The following is a 23,053-nucleotide window of genomic DNA, read 5'->3' as shown; positions in this document are numbered from 1 at the left end:
AAAATTAGCTGGGCATGGTAGTGCATGCCTGTAGTCCCAGCTACTCAGGAGGCTGAGGTAGGAGGATCGCTTGGGCCCTGGAAGTGGAGGCTACAGTGAGCCAAGATCACACCATGGCACTCCAGCTTGGGTGACAGAGTGAGACTCCATCTCAAAAAAAAAAAAAAAAAGTATTTTAATGAAAAGAAAAACAAAAAGTGGGAAGTTTTATATGATCCAGGTTTCTAAGCAGAATATAAGTTCTTAAATATGTACTGCAAATGAAAATAAGTATTTATGATAAAAGTGAAACTCGGGGAAAGAAAGTGAGTTTGCATGGAGTTACCCATTAATCAGTGGCAGAAAGCATGTTAAATGGCAATTAAACTGAGAGATTCCTGGCCAACACCCGCCAGTTGACTAGAAGCAGCTCATGAGAAGGAAGAGTCAATGGCTGCCTGCCACAGAATGAAATGGGGGGCACTGGGAGGCATCACAGCCCCAAATATCTCTCTACCGCCCATTTCCATGCCTTAGATTCCACCAGTGGAGATTCGAGCCAAGAAAAAAATTACCCTGAGGAACTGAGGCAACAGATGACTTTGTCAGGCTTATAATATACAAGAGACAGCTGGGACCCAGACCCTGAGAAAATAGCACATAGCCCAGATGGGACGCAGAGGCACTAGAGGGGCTGAAAGGGAACGATCACTGCTTAAAACAGATGTTGTCTACTTTAAAAATGTTCCTAGGATTCTTATACACCCAGGACAGGAGTATGAACCTTTCTGGAAAGCAATTTAGTTCTCTCTCTCTCTCTTTCTCTCTCTCTCTATATATATAGAACAAGAAAGCAAAAAATGTTCATACCCTTTGATTTGACTTCTAGGATTCCATCCAAGTCAATCAACAAAGATGCAAAGAAAGATTAAAGTAAAAAGATGGCAACTGCAATAGAATTTATAGTAACAAACAACTGGAAATGTCCTGAACAACACAACGATTAGAAAATAATTCTTTTGTGCTGACGAGTTGATGGCACAGGTATACATATGTAACAAACCTGCACGTTATGCACATGTACCCTAGAACTTAAAGTATAATAATAAAAAAAAAAGAAAGAAAATAATTCTTTTTTTTGAGACAGAGTCTCGCTCTGTCCCCAGGCTGGAGTGCAGTGGCACCATCTCGGCTCACTGCAACCTCCGCCTCCCAGGTTCAAGCTATTCTCCTGCCTCAGCCTCCTGAGTAGCTGGGACTACAGGTGTGCACCACCACACCCAGCTAATTTTTTATATTTTTAGCAGAGACAGGGTTTCACCGTGTTGGCCAGGATGGTCTCGATCTCCTGACCTCGTGATCCACCCACCTTGAACTCCCAAAGTGCTGGGATTACAGGCATGAACCACTGCGCCTGGCCCAGAAAATAATTAAATAAACAACAGGACATGCTCACAAGGAAATATTACACAATGATTCAAAAACTCTGTTTTCAGGTTGTTTTTAATGAATGAGGGGAAAACTCACCATATCATAAGTTTTTTTAAAGATATGAAATGGTGCATAATATGATCTCAATCATCCAAATATTATTCTTATATTCCTATATATGGCCTGTTTTAAAACCAGATATACAGTCACCAAAATAGTAAGTTATTATCTATGGGCTATGAGTGGAATTTCATTTACTTGTACATATTTTTTCAAATCTTCTACAGGGAGCATGTGTTACTTTATTTAGCAGGAGAGAAAGCTATTTAATTCCACACAGATTCCCACCCAAATGTATAAGTTTTGAATTTGATAATAAATTTCTCAATTCTCCAGAGTCCACAAACAAGGCTTTCCCTAAATTATAGCTCTCCTGGAACTTTTTGTTGTTTTAAAGACCTAAACCTAACAAATAAATGTTTCACATCTCACAATTATCCAAGAGGCAGACATCTACCTGCCCAGAGTGCTTTAGCACCCTCCAAGCTATTTGGGTTTCTTACTTCATATGGCAACATCCTCTGAGCGCCTTTCCTCCTTTCTCTTGCTGGTGTGGTCCCCGGCTCTCTGGTCTTAAGAAGAGCCCAGGTCCTCAGGCTGACAGAATACTCAGTCCCAAGTCGATGCTGCTATTCCTTTATTCCTACAACACATGGGCTGTACCTTGACAAGTGCTCTGGGAAGAGGAAACGGGGACCCTGACAGGAATCCCCAGTGGAGTTTTCCTTCTTGAAACTTGGGAGATAGGACTGACATTTTAAAGTAAGTGCCAGGCGAGGTGGTGTGCACCTCTAGTGCCAACTATTGGGGAGGCTAGAGCAGAAGAATCGCTTGAGTCCAGGAGGTGGAGGTTGCTGTTGAGCCAGTATCTCGCACCATTGCACACCAGCCTGGGTGACAGGAGTGAAACCCTGTCTCAAAAATACATACATACATACATACATACATACATACATAAAATAAGTGGCTGGCTGGATGAGTGAAAAGATGAATAGATTGAATTTTTTTTTTGAAATATGATCTCACTCTGTCTCCCAGTCTGGAGTACAGTGGCACAATGATGGCTCAATGCAGCCTCCACCTCCTGGGCTCACGCGATCTTCCCACCTCAGCCTCCTGAGTGACTCGGACTACAGGCATGCACCACCATACCTGGCTAATTTTTGTATGTTGCCCAGCTGGTCTCAAACTCCTAGGCTCAAGTGATCCTCTGGCCTCAGCCTCCCAAAGTGCTGGGATTATAGGCATGAGCCACTGTGCCCAGCCAGATAGATTTATTTTAAAGAAAAGCTATAAAGCTATAAAGCTAATAAGTAATGAGAGTTGTGGTTTTCCTCTTGATTTTGAAGATGGCTAACATAATTTGGAGACAGAGGAAATAATAGAGGGAAATAAGGGAGACTCTGCCTGACTACTTTGGCATTTTTGAGATAAATAATAAGAGAAAGTGATAACAGAGATAAAGCCTTAAATGGTACTGGCTCAAATACAAAATATCTACTACAACCTCAGTTCAAAAATGAGAAAAAAATTACTCATTTTAAAAATTTAAAGATGTTTCTTTCACATTATTCTGTGTTGGCAGGACAAGGAATTTCTGGGATTTTGCTCCAGAAAATATTCAAAAGGTGCTTTTTGACAAGGATTGGGGCATGTGGTATGTACATTTTCTGTCCCGTTACCCCTACCAGGGCAGAAGCTGCAGGCAGCAGCGTCAGTAGTGAGCGAGAGGTTCTACCAACCAGAAATGGCTCAACTGGGTGACAGGAGAAAGTTTTTCGGGAAATAACATCAGAGATCTCAAAGAGGACTGTATGAAATAGAGCAGACAGGAACTGAGGTGTAGAGATATGGAGCAGTCACTCACCTATTGCTAGAATACATATGGACCACATCAATGGAGTTCACATATGTTTAGATTTGCAGTACACATCAAAGTATATTGTGAAGCCAACAGGGCCTTCGCAATGTACAAGCCCAGTAAAAACAACAGCAAAATGCAAGCATGGCTATTTGAGAACACATCCCTGAGAATGGGTCAAAGATTATAACTTAGGAAGTGTGGAAGCCTCCACTTCCTACTGCTCTAACATGGCCGCATTTTGAAACTGTCATGATAGCAGATTCCAAAGAGTGTAAGGCGGGAGAATAAAGTGCAAGAGAAGGAAATGTACTGAGAACAAGTTCCCAGAGGAAGTGCAGGGTGAGGAATGCAAACATGTACAGGAATGAGGCGGAGGGAGGATCAGACAGGGTGCTGGCTTGACCCTGAGATAGCCCAATCCCCACTGGACCCTAGAACTTGGAGTAGAGAGCAAGAGATACTCAAGAAGGAATTTTTGAAAAAATATAGGCCGGGAGGGGCGTAAGGCAGGAGTAACTGGAAATTGATACCACTGCAATAAAGATGCCAAAAACAACAAAATGTTTCAGACACTCATGACCTCTCTTCACAGTAGCCTCATCTACGTTCAAAGAAAATGTGGTTGTTGGAGCCTGCAGGAAACAAAAGCTTGCCCGGGGCTGAAGGCTCATCAGACCATCTCCACCAGAGAGGGCACCAGTGCAGGCACGCAGCCACACTGGCTTTACTGCCTATAAAAGCTGAGATCTCCAACTTTCAGAATTGTGAAAGTCCCCCCACAATGAATTCAGTTTCACTGTAGGGCTTCTTAACAACAGCTGCCAGTCCTGGAACTCTAAACTTCATTTTATAATGGACCATGTCAACCAGAGGGTACTAATACATGGACAGTAAGAGAATGAAAAGAAAACATCATTTCTCCCGGCCGGGCACAGTGGCTCACGCCTGTAATCCCAGCACTTTGGGAGTCCAAGGTGGGTGGATCACGAGGTCAGGAGACAGAGACCATCCTGGCTAACACAGTGACACCCCATCTCTACTAAAACTACAAAAAATTAGCCGGGCATGGTGGCATGCGCCTGTAGTCCCAGCTACTCAGGAAGCTGAAGCAGGAAAATCGCTTGAACCCGTGAGGCAGAGGTTGCAGTGAGCCGAGATCACACCATTGCACTCCAGCCTGGGTGACAGAGCAAGACTCTGCCTCAAAAACAAAAAACAAAAAACAAAAAACAAAAACATCATTTTTCCAACCTACTGGCCTTTTGCAAAGTGCCAGGGGTGGGGCAAGGGAGTGGTGAGGGGGGAGCATAAATGGCCTAGCTGTGTTCCTCTAAAGACATGTGCTTCTGTCTCTTGATTTAGGGAAGGAGGAGGGGCTAGGCGTGGTAAGGAGGATGTGCAGGTGACAATAATCAGTATGAGTATTTAAAAAAAAACTTTTCTTTTTTTAGAGTCAGGGTCTCGCTCTGGTGCCCAGGCTGGAGTGCAGTGGTGCGATCATAGCTCACTATAACCTCAGACTCCTGAGTTCAAAGAATCCTCCCGCTATAGCCTCCTGAGTAGCTGGGACTACAGGCACACACTATTACAGCTAGCTAATTTTTCTTTTTTGTAGAGATGGGGTCTCACTATGTTCCCCAGGCTGGTCTTAAACTCTTAGCCTCAAGTGATCCTCCCACCTCAGCCTCCCAAAGCCCTGGGATTACCGGGATAAGCCACTGCATCCAGCCAATGAGTATTTTTGAGGGAACTTTTGCAAGAAGATGACCATTCAAAAGGGTGTGCTGATTTCAGTTACCTATCCCAAGCATGCAGTGGAGTGAAGGGAAAGAGCATGAGTCTCGAGCCAGATCTCGAGCCAGACAGACCTGGATGCAAATGCCCACAAGTTGCTTAACTCTTCAGGGTCTATTTCCTAATCTGCAAAACGGAGATAATTGCTTTACCTACTTCAAAGGCTGCTGTGAGGATTAAATGAAACAATGTGTGAAAAGCGCTGGACACCCAGACATCGGGTAAATATTGTTGTTGTTAAAGTGCAAGTGTGGGTGCCTAACAAGGAGTACATGGTCATCATTACTACTGCAACGTGGCTTAACACTGGGCAGGCAGCTGCTGCATGCACACCTCCATCCCTCTAACGCCAATGAGCAAATGTCAGTGAAAAAGCTGCAACTCTGGGATCCCTCTCACAAGGAAAGGCGTCAGCTTCCCTCACTCTTCACTCGACTCCAAGAACAACCACATTTTACATCTCTAAAATTCTCCAGGAGGTTTAAAACAAAAGTCCAGGCAATTCGCTGACTCCTTCTTGGCCAGGCTACCCTGAGAGTTAACAGAAACTTAGACATGCTCATCAGTTTCCAAGGAAAGGATCCTAGAGCTGCCCCTCGACCCGGCCACGGGCAAACACACCAGCAGAGAGAGCTGCTTTACAAGGGGCCAGCCGAATTTGAGTCCCAGCCTTCGCACTTTAACTGCAGTGCTTCTCAAGAGTATAAGGACAAGAGGACCCAGCTTCCCATCCTCGTCATCTCTGCTGACCAGGCACTGTGGGCAAAAGGCACACCACAAGGCCAAAGCCCCCAAGCCTTTTGCCTACACTAGGCAATATTAGGAGCCCCTGCCCCAGCAGGGCTGGCACCTCCACAGTGAGAAAGCCCAATTCTGGCTTTAATGCATAACAAATCACTTCAATCCACTGGGGTCAGGGCAGGGAAGGGGCTTTCAGAAGGAACTGTAGAGTCACTGCACCAACCCCCAGCCTCCTCTACCGACAGGATGGGGCCGCATCCCTCCCACCTCTCCGCTGCCCTATCTCCCCCGCCTGTCCAATTTCCCATCTCAATAATGGGCTTATATCAGGCAGGGCCAGGATTCTTCTCTTCCCATAGGCCAACACACTATAATATTTGCTTCCCTTCCTTCCTTTCCAAAGCCTACCAGATTAGATTGCTGGAGTCCCATCCAGCTCACTGAGACAGATGGAAAACGGAAAGTTAGGCAACCCAAACTGTTCATGGTGGAAAAAGAGAGAGGGGGCAGAGCAACCCAGCATCGCAGCACCCAGATCCTCTTTTCCAAGCCCTAGGTCTATCACAACCAGAATAAGTTGAGCCCCAGCAGTTTCCGTGAATCAGAAAAGATATTCTGATGCACTGTTGTCTGCAGCAAGCTCTCATCTGAGTCATCCAGCCTTTCAGCAGGGGCATCACCCACCTGTCCATCTGTCCCATGAATTGGACTGGAGACCAATGCTGCTTGGGTCTTCCTAGTATCCTAGCACTTCAGCAAACACTTGGCAAGGCAGTGGGAGGGCTGCTCTGGGGCTCAGCTGATAGAGCTCATCAGCCTTCCCCTTCCCACTTCTGCAGGACAAAAACCTGCACCAACCAAAACCTGCATGTCTTCAAGATTTATTTTAACCACTCTAAAATACCGAGCTGAATATGGTTCAACTCACTACCATGACATGATGGAAACTGCAGGCCCTATTTCCTTACACAGAAGAGAGAAGAAGAAAGCACCAATGACAAGGAAAAAGAAAGGTTTGCAAAAACTCTTCACCAAAGGGCAGGCAGTTTCTCAATCAATACCAAGGTAATTACCCATCTGTGAAATGAGCAAGGCTCCCATTACCAGCCAGCTAAAATCCCACTAGGAGTGCTACAGACAATTTATAGAAAGTATGCTGTAATGTACAAACAGGGTCAAAGGATACTTAGGTGTAAAGGCAACATCCAGACTAGTAACTCCCATGTACCAGCTTGGTGAACCAAATCCCTACAGGTTTGAGGAACAACGACACTGCTCTTTCTCTGCCATTTGGACAAGTGTAAACAATTCATGTGTTTGCATTCATTCATTAAAGCAACAAACATTTACTTAGCACCTGGTACATGTCATACGTTGGGCTGGCTGTAATCTAGACTACAAGCTAGACCTCTGATAGTGCAAAAATCATCCGCCTTCAAGCGGCACATGGTGAAGAAGGCTAACGTCTGAGATGACGATGATGATGCTTTCTAAAAGCTTGCTGTGGCTTCTCAAAACAAGTGGGGGGCTTACAAGTCCTGTAAGCTCCCCAAAGAAAGGGTCTAGCCCTCCAAAGGTAAAGGAAAAAGAAAAAATATTTGGAGTTGTGTTTTATTCATTACTGTCTTGCATGTATAATAAATGTCAACTGAATGCAACTGAAATAGAAAACAAAAACTTCTATTCTTTCAAGATCTTTTGCTTTGCTGTTTCGGAAGGCTTGCAACCAAAGAAAAACAATGACAAAAGAAGGGAAAATGGGACTTGGTCAGATATATGAAGAACACCATTAGTGCAGTCTTGGTACTTCAGCCCCAAGTGCATCTACAGCTCAGCCTTCAGAGCCCCCAGAGCCACAGCTGGCTTCCTGGTGTGGAGCTCTCCCCTCCCTCTTCTCTGCCGTTTACTGTCCTCTTAAAACCCCACTTGGAGCCCTAAAGAAAGGCGGCGGGCAGGAAGAAGGAATGAGAAGGGGAAGATACATCCTGAACCTGCGTTCACCAAGAAGGAAGGAAGCCAAACCCTAAGGCGAGGGCCTGGGGGCAGGGCTGGCCCGGAGGAGGAGATGTGAGGGTGCTCCGGCTGCAGCGGGTCCTGCACCCCTCTCTGGGCGTGCGGGGACATTTTTCCATTCTAAACGGCCTAGCTTCCCACCCTCACCCACCCTTCTTTTTTCTTTCTTTTTTTAAAAATTTTGGTGAAATCGTCTTCAGGACTGAAGGAGAAAAGGGAAGCTTGTGAGGTGAGGAAGAAGTTGGTGAGAGAACGAGAGCTCCCCTCGAGGGCTCACCCAACCTGGCACCGAACCTGCATTTTAGGGCAGTCCTTTCCACTGTATGGAGTTCCAGAAGCCCAAAGGCCAGGCTGCACCCATAGGAAAGGACCGGTGTCCTTAGGGGAGCCTTCTAGGCCTGTCATTTAATAAGGTAGTCGGGGGAGAGAAACAGGAGTCTCCATGGCCCAATCGTACCCAAGGGACTTGCCTGGGGACGTTCTCTGCTCTCCTCCCCTCCCGCAGCCCGGGCAGTCGTTGCGGGGCCGGTGCCCCAGAGCCAGAACCCGCAGAGAAGTTTCGCTGCTGCAAACGTGAGAAAATGCAGCTCAGCAGAACTCCCGCCCCCACCCTCTCTGCGGCCCCACCCCCGCAGCCCGACCCCTGGCGGCCGCGACCTTGGCCACCCCGAGCACTTGGAGGAGGGGCTGCCCTCGGGGCTCTCCCGGAGGGCTGGAGGAGGCCTCCAGGGTCTGCGGCCACCTCCCCTCGCCTGTCAGCCACCAGGACGGGCGTATTCAGCCCTGCGCGCGCGCCCCTCGCGCCCCTAGGCCAGGGCCCCGCCGGGGCGCCCCCTGCACCCCAGCCCCGCCGGCCCTCGCGCGCCCCTCTGCGCCGCTCCGCTCCTGGGCCCGCGAGGGCGCCCAACTTACCCCCCCCGTGCAGGGGCCGGAGCTCGGGCGGGGTGCGTTACATCGGGCGGGGTCGCCCCTCCGGCCGCCGGGTCCGCCGCGCTCCGGGGATTTCTGGGTCTAGCTGCCAAACTCTCCGCGCCTCTCGCACCCTTCGCTCTTGTCTCCCCTGTGCCCCTCCTTCTCTCCAGTCCCTCGGCTCTTTTTTCCGGGTTAATTACGTTTCGCATTAAAGCAAAACCCAGCCCCGGATGTGAGTACAATGCTCCGCGGAGCCCGCCGGGGAGGGAGAGGGGTGCCGGGGCGCCGCGGGCTGGGAGGGGGCGCGGCCGGGGACCGGGGCCGCGCGGGGGAGGCGGGGGCGGGGCGCCCCGAGGCTGCGCCCGAGGCAGCCTGCGCTCCGCGCCTGGCAGGTGGGACCCGCGCCCGGAGACTGCTCCGCGGGGAGGCCCGGCCCGGACGCTCACTGGGGCAGCAGGTGTCCGGGCAGGGGGCGTCCTCGCAGGAGGAGGCGAGCTGGAGCGCGAGCTCCCTCAAGAACCCCAATTCCTCCTCCCAGAGCCCCACCCAGCGACCTCGGTCGGGTCTCCTTCGGATCCTGAACCCTTAGACTTTGGGGACCGAGGAGTTGGGGTCAGAGTTAGGGTCCCAAGAAGAGTGGCATCTTCAGGTTGTCCTAAATGTGCCCTAAGAGACCAGTGGGCGGGAACGCTCTAACCAGGGTTATAGGGACTTTAATTTCTTTATTTTATTTTTTAATTAAGACAGGGTCTGGCTCTGTCGCCCAGGCTGGAGTGCGGTGGCGCAGTCATAGCTCACTGCAGCCTCGACCTCCTGGGCTCCAGCGATCTTCTGCCCCAGCCTCCCGATTTGCTGGGACCACAGGCGCCTACACCGTGCCCGCTGGGACTTTTTCGGTGTGGCGCGAAGACTCCCTTCCTGCCCCCAGAGCATTAAGGTGCTCTGGGAAAAAATGGGAAACAGGCAAGCATGTATTACTACGTAGACCTCGCCAAGAGGAACTAAGCTGCTGTGCGCCGGTCCCGCCCCTGCGCTATCTCATTTGATCCACGCCGCAACCTATGGGTACCAGTCCCGTTCACGGTGAGGAAACCGAGACTCAGACGTGTGAAGTAATTTGCCCTGGGTCCCCAGTTAGTAAACGGCAGGTCTGTCAGGTTCTGACACCGGCCTCCCACGTGGGGAGAGAGACATTTGAATATGCATCAAGTCAGGTGGGCAACATCCGAAACATGAAAATGTAGTGGATTCGCGCGGGCCTGCAGGGGCTGGCGATCCTGATGCAAACGTTGTTAATCAGGTGTAAATCCTACGAGGCTTTGAGAGAGGCAGGCAAAAGAAGACGCTGAGGTTCTCCAGGACAAGGACTGGATTTGCAGGAAAGAGGAAGAGGCTGGGGCACATTCCCGGTGTTACAGGAGAAAGGTGGCCTCTTATGTCTCCACGACCGGAGGCCACAACGCCTGGGGAGGGGGGCTCTGGCCGATGAGCCAGGACAGAGGGAGAAGGACAGCCCGCCGCACATACCCCGAAAGCACCAGTGATGAAACCACACGAGTTTCCTCTTCCATTTTGATTGCCAAAGCAAAAATGAGCCGCGCTAGTCTCTCAGGTGTGAAAAAAAAAAAGACTGTTTGCTTTAGAGCATTTTGCTTTGAATGAGAAAGAAAAGGGGACGATGGGGAAAAAAACATTTCCCTTGAAATAAATACATCAATGTCTTTTTTTTTTTCCCTGTTCATGGAGGTTTTTGCCACTAGAACAAACTGAAGAGCATCTCCTCTGGAAGCAGGGAACCTGAATTTGAAGCCAGCTCTGCCGTTTACTGACTTTGACCCCCGGGCAAGTTATTTAATTTCTCAATGCCTCTGTTAGGAAAAGTCAGTGAGTTAACGTTTGTGAAGTGTTGAGATTCCTGTCGAACATGAAGTAGGTGCTATGTAAATGTTTTTTAAATTTAAAAATTAGATGATCATTTTCAGTGTGAAAAGCAACACAATTCCATCCAGCTCCAAGCAAATCCGACTGGAATTGAGGGTTTCCAGTATGAGCAATGAGGTAAATTTCTCAGATTTCATGGTATGGTTCATATTAAACTCATAAAACTCTACTCCCCGTGGGGCTGCCTGAGTCACTCCGTCACAGAGCCACAAGTATTTCCTGAGCACTACTGTATTGGATGCTGGGAGGCAAAGAGAAACAGAAGGCCTTGGGTGGCAAGAGAATACAGGTGTCTCTAGAAGGCTGAAGCAGCCTTGTGCCCTGGGAATGGCACAGAGAGTAAGTGCTGTCAACTTTTAGAAGGACAAGATATAGCCAGGGGCAGTGGCTCATGACCTGTAATCCCAGCACTTTGGGACACCAAGGCAGGAGGATCCCTTGAGCGCAGGAGTTCAAGACCAGCCTGGACAACTAGGGAAACTTCATCTCTACAAAAAATTTAAAAAATTAAATTAGCCAGGTATGCACCTGTGGTCCCAGCTACTCAAGAGGTTGAGATGGGAGGGTCACTTGAGCCCAGGAATTTGAGGCTGCAGTGAGCCATTATCATACCACTGCACTCCAGCCTGAGTGACAGAGTGAGAACCTGTCTCAAACAAAAAAAAGAGAGAGAGAGAGAGAGAAATGTGTCTCTGTATGGGGTACGGTGGGGGAGCTCAAGAAGGGAGTGGGCTTTGAAATGGGACTTAGATGCATATGGTTTGACACCAGTGGGAGGAGGCCAGGAACATGTTGGACTGAGGGAGGGTCATCATCAGTGCACTCAGGGAGATGCTCCTACTTCACTGGAGCCCCATTTACTGCTACATTTGTCCCTGGCCAGGACCCGGCCCCAGTTAGATGACAAATCCTGCACCAATGTCTACTCTCTTTCTTATTCCTGGATCTCCCAGAGCTTCCTCAGAGGACCCCCCACCCCCACCCTCCTCTCATGTTACGTTGAAGCAGGAGTCAAGTGAGTCTGTGCCCTGCTATGTTTTGCCATCCCTCTCTCTCTTTTGGGGGGGCACTTTTTTATTGTGATAAAGTACACATGACATGAATTTTACCATTTTAAAGTGTATATGTCATGGCATTCGATAAATTCACAATGTTGTACAACTCTCACCACTGTCTAGTTCCAACCAATTTTCATCGCTTCTAAAGTTGACCCCATACCTATTAAGCAGTCACCTCTCATTCTTCTCTTCTCCCAGCCCCTGGTCACCACTCACTTGCTTTCCATCCAGTCTATGGATTTGCCTATTTCTGATATTTCATATAAGTGGAATCATATCATATGTGGCCTTCTGTGTCTAGCTTCTTCTTGTTTTTTTTTTTTTGTTTTTTTTTTGAGACTGAGTCTCACTCTGTTGCCCAGGCTGGAGTGCAGTGGCATGATCTTGGCTCATTGCAACCTCCGCCTCCCAGGTTCAAGCGATTCTCCTGCCTCAGCCTCCCGAGTAGCTGGGATTACAGCCCCGCACCACCACACCTGACTAATTTTTGTATTTTTAGTAGAGACGGAGTCTCACTATGTTGGCCAGGCTGGTATCGAACTCCTGACCTCAAGTGATCCGCCCGCCTCAGCCTCCCAAAGTGCTGGGATTACAGGCATGAGCCACGGCGCCTGGCTGTGTCTAGCTTCTTATGTTTACTTTTGCCATCACTTCACTGACACATTTTGAAAGTACAGTATTGCTGTTGCCTAATTGTATACTTTAATTTTGTTCAGTGCAATGAACAGCCCTGATGTCTGAGAATGTGACACTGTATCTGTGGGGAAAGGGATGTCAAAAAAGGACCTTTGACATGTGCTGTTTCAGCCCCCTTGTTGTACCAGGGTAAAATAAAGCTCAACAATTTGCTCAAGGTTTTGAAGCTATAATAGTTAGTGGCAGAGTTGGTTCTAGAACCCAGAGTTGACTACCTTAGAATCTTCTAGTGTTGGTATAGAAACCTTGCCACCAAGATGAAAACTTCTGACCTGGAACCTACAAATCTAAACAGTGCTTATGCACTACTCTAAGCGTTTATTTATGTACTTTCTTTTTTTTTTTTTTTTTTCTTTTTTTTTTTTTTTTTTTTTTTTTTTTGAGACGGAGTCTCGCTCTGGTACCCAGGCTGAAGTGCAGTGGCCGGATCTCAGCTCACTGCAAGCTCCGCCTCCCGGGTTCCCGCCATTCTCCTGCCTCAGCCTCCCGAGTAGCTGGGACTACAGGCGCCCGCCAGGTCGCCCGGCTAGTTTTTTGTATTTTAGTAGAGACGGGGTTTCACCATGTTAGCCAGGATGGTCTCGATCTCCTGACCTCGTGATCCGCCCGTCTCGGCCTCCCAAAGTGCTGGGATTACAGGCTTGAGCCACCGCGCCCGGCCTTATTTATGTACTTTCTATTCATTTTCAATGTTAATAGCTGGTTAGCTAGATAACGTAACAACCTCCAGTGGTGAGCCAGTGCACCCTGCAGGGAACTATTTTTCTCTGTCCTCATAGATACCCATTACATAAGGCTGCAGCTGGGGCCAGTTAGTTCTATGAGGGAAAGTGTGGGGCCAAAGAGGCCAAGGTCATTGGTTTGATTCTGGTTCAGGCCAGTTCACTTTGCACAGAGATGAATTGCTCCAGGGCTACACATTGCACCTCTAATGTTAGCCAGTCATTTTATAAATAATTGCTATGGGTTTTGATAGCAAAGTATGAATAGTTCTGTGCCATCCATTTCTAGAATGATTACTCAAACTGCCATTGTTCTATTCAGTCCAATTCATTCCACAATAATCTGAACCCATTACCATTTTTCCTCCTGTATGTCTTGCATTTACTTATTTTCCAGTTATTTACTAATTGCTAATTGTTATGCATGTATTATCTCATTTAAGCTTTATAATGACAATGACTCTGCCATTATTTTATGGTGATGAGATGGCTAAGTCTTAGAGATAAAATGCTGATACAAACCTGGACAGCCAGAGGCCAGAGCCTGGTCTCTTACCTACCGAGCTACACTGGTAGATGCAATGTTAGGCCTTGTGAAGGATATAGAAAAACATAAAACAAGACTGTTCCCTCCCACCCCGACACTTCCTATATTTATCATCATTTAGAATCTCCATTCCATTGCACCTAGCAATTGCATATCCAAAGAAAGTTATATGGATATATAGATAGCAATACGTGCACACACATATGTATTATGTATTCACTGCAGCATTGGTCATAATGGTGAAAATTGGAAATCGCTTTCATGCGCATCAAGAAGGGATTGAACAGGTGCATTGCTACAATCTTATGCTATGCTACACTTAGAAAAGAATGAGGGCTGGGTGGGGTGGCTCATGCCTATAATCCCAGCAGTTTGAAAAGTCAAAGCAGGAGGATCACTTGAGCCCAAGAGTTCCAGACTAATATGGACAACATGGCGACACCCATCTGTATGAACGATTTTTAAAAATTAGCTGGGCATGGTGGTGCACACCTGTAGCCTCAGCTACTCATGAGGCTGAGGCAAGAGGATCGGTTGAGCCCAGGAGTTCAAGGTTGCAGTGAACTAAGATCCCACCACTACACTCCAGCCTGGATGAAAAGCCAAAGGGTTTGTCAAAAAAAAAAAAAAAAAAAAGAATGAGGTAGATATCTATGTGAAAAATACTATATATTTTAAGTGAAAAAAGCACAGAGCTTTACATATAGTATGATCCCATTTCTGTAAATAATTTTTTACATGAAAAAGGTCTATAAGAATACATTCCAAACTGTTAACCACAGTTCTCTTAGGGCAGGGGGAAGAGGGGTGATAATGGTGGATTTCACTTTCTAAGAGATGTATTGTGTGAGGGTTCATTTTTTTGCAATGAGCATGCATGTATTTGGTTATTTTTTAAAAGAAGAACAGGAATGATTAATATTTTTCATACAATTTAAAAGTTCCATGAGAAAGAAAATCATATTGCAACCTTTGAGGAGCTCATCTCTTACTAAGGAGGGAATATAGTATGTACAGAAATAACTATCATAAAAGCCAGAAACTGATACATGCAAAGGAGAGCAGAGATAAAATTCCCTGGGAAGATTATCAACCAGCTGTGGTTGAGAGGGGCAGGAGAAAATGCATGAAGGAGATGGCCCCTTGCAAGGACCTTGAAAGAAAGGTAAAATGTAGAAAGGTGAAGGTGAATTCCAGATACAGAGATGATCAGAGGCAAAGCACAGAGCAGGAGTGCATGGGATCTATTCAGGGAGACGTGGCTGGTACAGTTCAGCTGGAGCACAGGAGGACATACGAAGGATTTTCATGGGGAATGGAACAGGAAAGAAAGGTAGCTGGAGGGTCTTTATTGCTAAGCTAAGGAGTCTGTACTCATTAGTAGGCTTCAAGAGCCACTGAAGGCTTTTAAGCAAGGAAAGGACACAGTTGGAAGTTAACTGGCTCTGATTTCATAGTTACCGGCTGCCTAGTAACTAGACTGTGACACCCAGCTACCTAGTTTTGACTCCTGACTCTGTCACTAATTAGCTGATAGCCAGGGACCAGTGACTTCTCTATGCTGGGTGAAGAGAATGGGGAAGGTGGTGATGACAGATAACTGTCTCATACCATGGCACCTGGGATTCACTGAATTCATGCTTTTAGGGAACATGGTGAAGTGCTGACAATATTAAATTTGAAAAATCAGTATCAAACCTTTGAATTTAAATACTCATATTTCATTTGAAACTTTTATCCCAAAGAGCTAACACTTCATGATAAATTATTAACTATTCTTTTCCCCACTCTCAGGGAATTAGAGATTTTTCATCTCATTTTACAGATGGAAGAATTTAGGTTTTAAGGAGAGCGATAGCATCTCAGAATCACACAGCCAGTCATGATCTGAATCCCTGGGTTCTGAATAGTAGTTCAATGACCTTCCCCCAATACTTAAGGTTGTCTCTTAGCTCAAATTCTCAGAGCCTTGAGAGTAGGAAAATGGGGAGTGGAAGAAGCTTAGGAAATTTCTGTTTATAGGGTAAGGGAAACAGCAGTAAAGGACAGTAATAAAGTAAAATCAAAAAAGAGAAAACTCTGGTGGAATATATGGAAGTTTATAAAATCAGACTTGTAAAATATAAACAGGAGATATACATATAAATATATATACACACACACATATACATGCATACTTACATGTGCTAAAGTTATTTCCTAGTAAAAAAGTTTGGAAAGCATTGCTGTACTGCTAAGTCTGACACTAACAGTGTCAATTCTCAGCCTCAGAACTGAGTGTGTGTGGCATCCCCAGAAATAACAGTCTGCTGGCCAAAAGCACCATTCCTATTGATTCATGCTGATGGCATTGTTTTCCCATCAGTTTGAATAAGTGCAGTGCACCATTTGGAACCCTGTATCCTCAGTGTTGCCCTGCGATTAGAGGGAAGAACTGGGACTTCCCAGTTCAGAGTGAAAGAATGAATAGGTACTTAACTTTGGATCTATGACCATGTTTTAGCACTATGTTTGACATTATTTTTGCTTAGACTAGTTAAATAATTCACTACTTCAGTACTGAGCCCACACGGGGGCTACTCTTAATAAATACTTGTGGGTGAATATATTCAAAGTTATTAGCAAGAATAAACTCTAGCCAGTTTATTCCAAGAGCTGCCTATGGTAGTCAGTGAAGTGGGTTGACTTTTACATCAGCAATTCCTAACACAAGCTGATTATTACAAACCATAGAAAACAAAGAAAAGCAAAAAGGATACTTGGACACATGGGCTTACGTCCTTTTATTATTTTGTTAATAGGCAATATATATACTCAGTACAAAGCTCAAAAGAATTAAATATTCTTTTTCCCCCACTCTCAGGGAATTAGAGACTTTTCATCTCATTTTACAGATGGAAGAATTTAGGTTTTAAGGAGAATGATAGCATCTCAGAATCACAAGTCGATGCTTCCCTGCTTGACTTCTAAATTCTTGTGTTCTCACATACAAAGGAGTTACCAATTATTTTTAAAAGTACAAAATCACAGGCTGGGCATGATGGCTCACGCCTGTAATCCCAGCACATTGGGAAGCCGAGGTAGGTGGATCACGAGGTCAGGAGTTCAAGACCAGCCTGGCCAACATGGTGAAATCCTGTCTCTACTAAAGATACAAAAAATTAGCCAGGCGTGGTGGCAGGAACCTATAATCCCAGCTACTCAGGAGTCTGAGGCAGGAGAATTGCTTGAATCTGGAAGGCGGAGGTTGCATTGAGCCAAGACAGCGCCATTGTACTCCAGCCTGGGCGACAGGGTGAGACTCCATCTCAAAAAATAAAAATAAAAAGTACTAGTCCCAGCTACTCAGGAGGCTGAGGCAGAGAATTGCTTGAACCTGGGAGGTGAAGGTTGCAGTGAGCCCAGATCACGCTACTGCATTCCAACCTGAGCGACAGAGCGAGACTGTCTCAAAACAAAAAAATAAATAAATGAATAAAAATAAAAATAAATTAATTAATTAAAAAAAAACAACATAGAACTGACTTCATCCTCAAAAAATACTTGAAAATACTTGCCATGTCTAGGCATGCTGGCCCACACCTGTAACCCCAGCACTTTGGGAGGCCATGGTAAGCAACTGCTTGATCCCAAGAGTTTGAGATCAGCCAGGGCAGCATAGTAAAACTCTGTCTCTACTACAAATACAAAAAGTCAGCCAGGCATGGCACCATGAGTGTGTAGTCCCAGCTACCTGGGAGGCTGAGGTAGGAGGATGATTTGAGCTCAGGAGGTTGAGGCTGCAGTGAGTGATGACTGTGCTACTGCACTCCAGCCTAGCCTGGAGGATCACAGTGAAGCCCTCTCTCAAAAAAAGAAAGAAAGAAAATGCCAGTCTGCGGATATATTTTTCAAAAAATTGTAGCCAGTTTTGTGTCCAATCACATTAAAACTCCTGCTACTGGAAAAGAGATACAAAACCTAGTTAGCAGCTTGAACTCTGAGTCCTAGTGAAACTCAGCATGAGTCACTGGAGACAGGTAACTTGCTCAGGAATCTTCTTCCAAATTTCATCATAATTTGTATGATGACTCCACATGTCCATCAAACTACATTAAAATTAAGTGTAGCACCAGGTGGAGAATTAAGGACGGTCCAGCTTAACGCCTTCATTTAGCAATTAAACTATCACAAACTAAATTTATCCTTACGCCCAATACTTAATGATGCTGTGGGTGTTTTAATTGCCTGAATGACCAAATGCACCCTTCAGTGTCTGAACTTGTCATAGTTCCAGCTCCCTAAGAAAACATATAGGAACATGGTCACCTTTCTGGCAACTTCAGTCTCTGGAACAGAACTCTGAACTCATAAGGTGAGAAGAGAAGGGCCTCTGAGTAGCTAGCCAAAGTTCTGGGAGCTTTTCTTAGGTTTGATTATTGATTCCAATTGCATATCTCATTTCAGAAAGCCTGGCAGTATGGTTTCCTAGCCCTCAGCATATCAGAAACCTCAGGAGAATGGAAGAACCACTGGAGAAGTGGGTGAGAGGGTGTGGAGGAGTGCATGGGTTTTGTTTTGTTTTTTTGAGATGGAGTCTCGCTGTGTCACCCAGGCTGGAGTACAACGGCACAATCTCAGCTCACCGCAACCTATGCCTCCTGGGTTCAAGCGATTCTCCTGCCTCAGCCTCCTGAATAGCTGGTATTACAGGCACGTGCCACCACACCAGGCTAATTTTTGTATTTTTAGTGGAGACGGGGTTTCACCATGTTGGTCAGGCTGGTCTCGAACTCCTGACCTCATGATCCACCTGCCTCAGCCTCTCAAAGTGCTGGGATTACAGACGTGAGCCACCATGCCCAACCGAGTGCATGGTATCCAGTTCATTCCTATACCCATAAATGGGATTGCTGAAAAGTTAACTAGCATTCCCACAGGTTACATGTGCTTAAGACAATCTTCATCATTCCTGGGGATGACCTTGGAGTAAGATGTGGTTGAACTGTGTGATCAGTGCCTTCGTTTTAGGTGGAAAGTGCTACGTGGTTTTGCTGGTAGGAGGGGTGGCCTGGTCGGGGGATGGCAGTGGAGATCACCCCTGCAGTGATAAGAGCAGTCTTAATGATTCTCTCGTGCTCTTTTATGTTTTTAAGATATTACATCATGTGCATTATGTATCTTTTCCTAATAAAAGTTTTAATTGATGTTCATAAGACTTAACAAATAAAAGCCTGGAAAAGTGTACAAATTAAAATACTGTACCACACTGAGAAAAACCACAATGAGATATACCTACACACATATCAGCATGGCTACAATGAAAAAGGGTGACAGGCCAGGTGCAGTGGCTCACGCCTGTAATCTCAGCACTTTGAGAAGCTGAAGCAAGCAGATCGCTTGAGTCCAGCAGTTCGAGACCAGCCTGGGCAACATGGCAAAACCCCGTCTCTACAAAGAAAAATACAAAAACTTGCCAGGCGCAGTGACATGTGCCTGTAGTCCCAGCCACCCGGGAGGCTGGGGAAGGAGGGTTGCCTGAGCTCAGCAGTTCGAGGCTGCAGTGAGCCATGATGACACCACTGCACTCCTGCCTGGGTGACAGAGCAAGATCTTATCTGTAAAATAGATAAATAAATATAAATGTAAATAAATAAAAATAAACATGCAACTATCATAGGACCCAGCAATTGCTCTTCTGGGCATTTATCCCAGAGAAATGAAGACTTATAGTATTCACACCAAAACCTATACAGGATTGCTTATAGCAGCTTTACTTATAATAGCCAAAAACTGGAATCAACCCAGATGTCCTTCTGCTGGTGAATATCAGACAAAATGTAGTTCATCATACCATGGAATACTATTCAGTAATAAAAAGGAACACGCTATTGATACACACAGCAACCTGATGAATCTTCAGAGAATCATGCCAAGCGAAAAAAGCCAAACAAAAGGTTACATACTATGTGATTCCATTTATAGAACATTTTGAAAAGATAAAAGTATAGAAATGGAGAACAGATTTGTGGGTGTCAAAGGTTAAGAAGAGGGTATGCACTGGGCACGGTGGCTCAAGCCCGTAATCCCAACACTTTGGGAAGCTGAGGCGGGCCAATCGCGAGGTCAGGAGTTTGAGACCAGACTGACCAACACGGTGAAACCCCGTGTCTACTAAAAAAATACAAAAATTAGCTGGGCGTGGTGGCACGCGCCTGTAATCCCAGCTACTCAAGAGGCCGAGGCAGGAGAATCGCTTGACTCAGGGAAGCGGAGGTTGCAGTGAGCAGAGATCAGGCCACTGCTCTCCAATCTGGGTGACAGAGCAAGACTCTGTCTAAAAAAAAAGAAGTGGGTATGGTGGGAAGGCAGGAAGTATGAAGTATGTGTGGCTATAAAAGAACAACACAGGCTGGGCGCTGTGGCTCAAGCCTGTAATCCCAGCACTTTGGGAGGCCGAGACGGGCGGATCACGAGGTCAGGAGATCGAGACCATCCTGGCTAACCAGGTGAAACCCCGTCTCTGCTAAAAAATACAAAAAACTAGCCGGGCGAGGTGGCGGGCACCTGTAGTCCCAGCTGCTCCGGAGGCTGAGGCAGGAGAATGGCGTAAACCCGGGAGGCGGAGCTTTCAGTGAGCGGAGATCTGGCCACTGCACTCCACCCTGGGCGACAGAAGATAGAGATCATCCTGGCTAACATGGTGAAACCCCATCTCTACTAAAAAAAGTACAAATATTAGCGGGGCATGGTGGCGGAAGCCTGTAGTCCCAGCTACTTGGGAGGCTGAAGCAGAAGAATGGCATGAACCTGGGAGACGGAGCTTGCAGTGAGCCAAGATCGCACTGCACTCCAGCCTGGGCGAAGAGCAAGACTCCGTCTCAAAAAAAAAAAAAGAACAACACAGGGTTACTTGTGCTGATGGAAATGTTCTGTGTCTTGGCTCACTCAATGTCAATATCTTCATTATGGCATCTCACTATGATTTACAAGAGACTACCATTCAGGAAAAGGGGGAAAGGCTATGCAGTACCTCTGAATTATTTATTACAATTCCATGTGAATCTACAATTATCTCCAAATACAAAGCTTAATTAAAGAAAGAGGTTTTTTGTTTTTTTTGACGGAGTTTCGCTCTTGTTGCCCAGGCTGGAATGCAATGGCACAAATCTCAGCTCACTGCAACCTCTGCCTCCCGGGTTCAAGCGATTCTCCTGCCTCAGCCTCCTCGAGTAGCTAACATTACAGGCATGCGCCACCACGCCCAGCTAATTTTGTGTTTTTAGGAGAGACACGGTTTCTCCATGTTGGTCAGGCTAGTCTTGAACTCCTGACCTCAGGTGATCCGCCTGTCTCAGCCTCCCAAAGTGCTGGGATTACAGGCGTGAGCCACTGCATTTTGACAAGAAAGAGTTTTAAAGCCAAAAAATTTATTGTGAGTGTTCTCTGTTTGAATAGATGTTATCTATTTTTTTTTAATCACTTAAGGACAGGTGCTGTGGCTTATGCACGTAATCCCAGCACTTTGGGAGGCCGAGGCAGGCGGATCGCTTGAGTCCAGGAGTTTGAGACCAGCCTGGGTAACATGGCAAAACCCCATCTCTACAACAAATAACAAAAATTAGCTGGGGCCAGGCGCAGTGGCTCAAGCCTATGATCCCAGCATTTTGGGAGGCCGAGACGACCAGATCACTTGAGGCCAGGAGTTTGAGACTAGCCTGGCCAACATGGCAAAACTCCGTCTCTACTAAAAGTACAAAAAATTAGCCGGGCCTAGTGGTGTGCACCTGTAGTCCCAGCTAGCTGGGAGGCTGAGGCAGGAGAATTCCTTGAACGTGGGAGGCAAAGATTGCAGTGAGCCGAGATCGTGCCACTGCACTTCAGCCTGGGCGACAGAGCAAGACTCCGTCTCAAAAAAAATATGTATATATACACACACACACACATACACACACACACACATATATATGTGTGTGTATGTATCCAGACGTGATGGCATGCACCTGTAGTCCCAGGTATTCAGAAGGCTGAGGCAGGAGAAACACCTGAGTTCAGGAGGTCAAGGCTGCAGTGAGCCATGATCGTGCCATTGCACTCCAGTCTGGGTGACAGAGGAGACCCTATCTCAATATATGTGTGTATGTGTGTATATATATATATAAAACTTATGGACTTATGGTGAACATTTATCCCTCTTGATCCTAGATAGCTGAGGCATCCCTATTTATGAACTCCACAGACTAAGCCCAGTTTGGCACACTGGGGCTAGCAATCCTTAAATTCTGGGGGGCTAACATTCAGTTTTTAGTTCTGACTTAAAGAGCAGCACTTCATTCCTCTCCCACCTCAACGGCTACAATCCCTCTCACATAGCTGCCCCCATGAGCACTTCCTCTGCTCTTTGGGCATTTGGTTGCTTCCATCCATTTTTCTGCCTTCCTTAAGAAGAAAGTTTCAACACTTGGAGAAACTCCACCAGAACCTCACCTGGTATTCGAGAAAGTTTCTCTCCAGAGCAAAGCAAGGTGCACATGAAGGTTGGTTAGTTTCAATGTGTTGCCATAAATTCTGCCGTGGCTGTCCCCTGTTTTCAGAAAGTGACATCATGGTAGCAAGCATCACATTCAGAAGCAAGCATTACAGCAGAAGTCTGTTAGAATGCAGCTGGTAATTATGTGTTCCTGAGTGCACCATGAGTCAAATTGGGGCCTCCGAAATGTAACTGCATATTCTTGAAATAGTACATCCAGGAGGTCTGGGGGCTGATTTATTTCTGGTTTCTCCAGTTTAAGTCCTTGTACTATACTGTGACCCTGTAACTAATACCCAGTTCAGAGTAGAAGAGCGGCAGAGTGCGGTACAAAGAATTTCAGACTAGGAACCCTTTGAAATTATAGGGACAATTATGTCTACCGTTTCTATTGTTCCAGGTTGTAAAGGATTAGGAAATATAAGTATTATGTTGTGAACAGGAATGTTAGTAAGAGGATGGTAGAAAGCAACAGCCTTCGGCCAGGCACAGTGGCTCATGCCTGTACTCCCAGCACTTTGGGAGGCCAAGGCAGGCGGATCACCTGAGATCACGAGTTCAAAACGAGCCTGGCCAACATGGTGAAACCCCATTTCTACTAAAAAAATAAAAAAATTAGCCAGACATGGTGGTGGGTGCCTGTAATCCCAGCTACTTGGGAGGCTGAGGCAGGAGAATCGCATGAACCCAGGAGGTGGAGGTTGCAGTGAGCAGAGATTGCACCACTGCACTCCAGTCTGGGTAACAGAGTGAGACTCCGTCTCAAAAAAAAAGAAAAAAAAAAAC

The 23,053-nt window shown here is 46.3% G+C and overlaps 1 protein-coding gene across 4 annotated transcripts in view; it reads right to left on the bottom strand.

The window, feature by feature from the left end:
* The window catches only part of PLEKHA2 (pleckstrin homology domain containing A2), a 95,230-nt gene that overhangs the window by 66,277 nt on the left and 5,900 nt on the right, over positions 1-23,053 (bottom strand). The window contains exons 1-2 of one of the 4 annotated variants that reach the window (XM_017847675.1): positions 8,795-9,174; positions 8,340-8,447 (exon numbers count right to left, since the gene is read on the bottom strand). The exons of 1 other annotated variant lie outside the window; for it this stretch is intronic. The gene's annotated coding sequence lies outside the window, so the exon portion shown is untranslated. Of the gene's footprint in view, positions 1-8,339; positions 8,448-8,794; positions 9,175-23,053 lie in introns of those variants that run through there. 2 more of the 4 variants (XM_017847674.1, XM_017847673.1) reach the window with 2 other exon arrangements.

Source organism: Rhinopithecus bieti, unplaced genomic scaffold (assembly GCF_001698545.2).
Source record: "Rhinopithecus bieti isolate Rb0 unplaced genomic scaffold, ASM169854v2 scaffold_29855, whole genome shotgun sequence".
In the NCBI taxonomy this organism is placed as follows: domain Eukaryota; kingdom Metazoa; phylum Chordata; class Mammalia; order Primates; family Cercopithecidae; genus Rhinopithecus; species Rhinopithecus bieti.
This window is presented reverse-complemented; position numbering and strand designations above follow the sequence as displayed.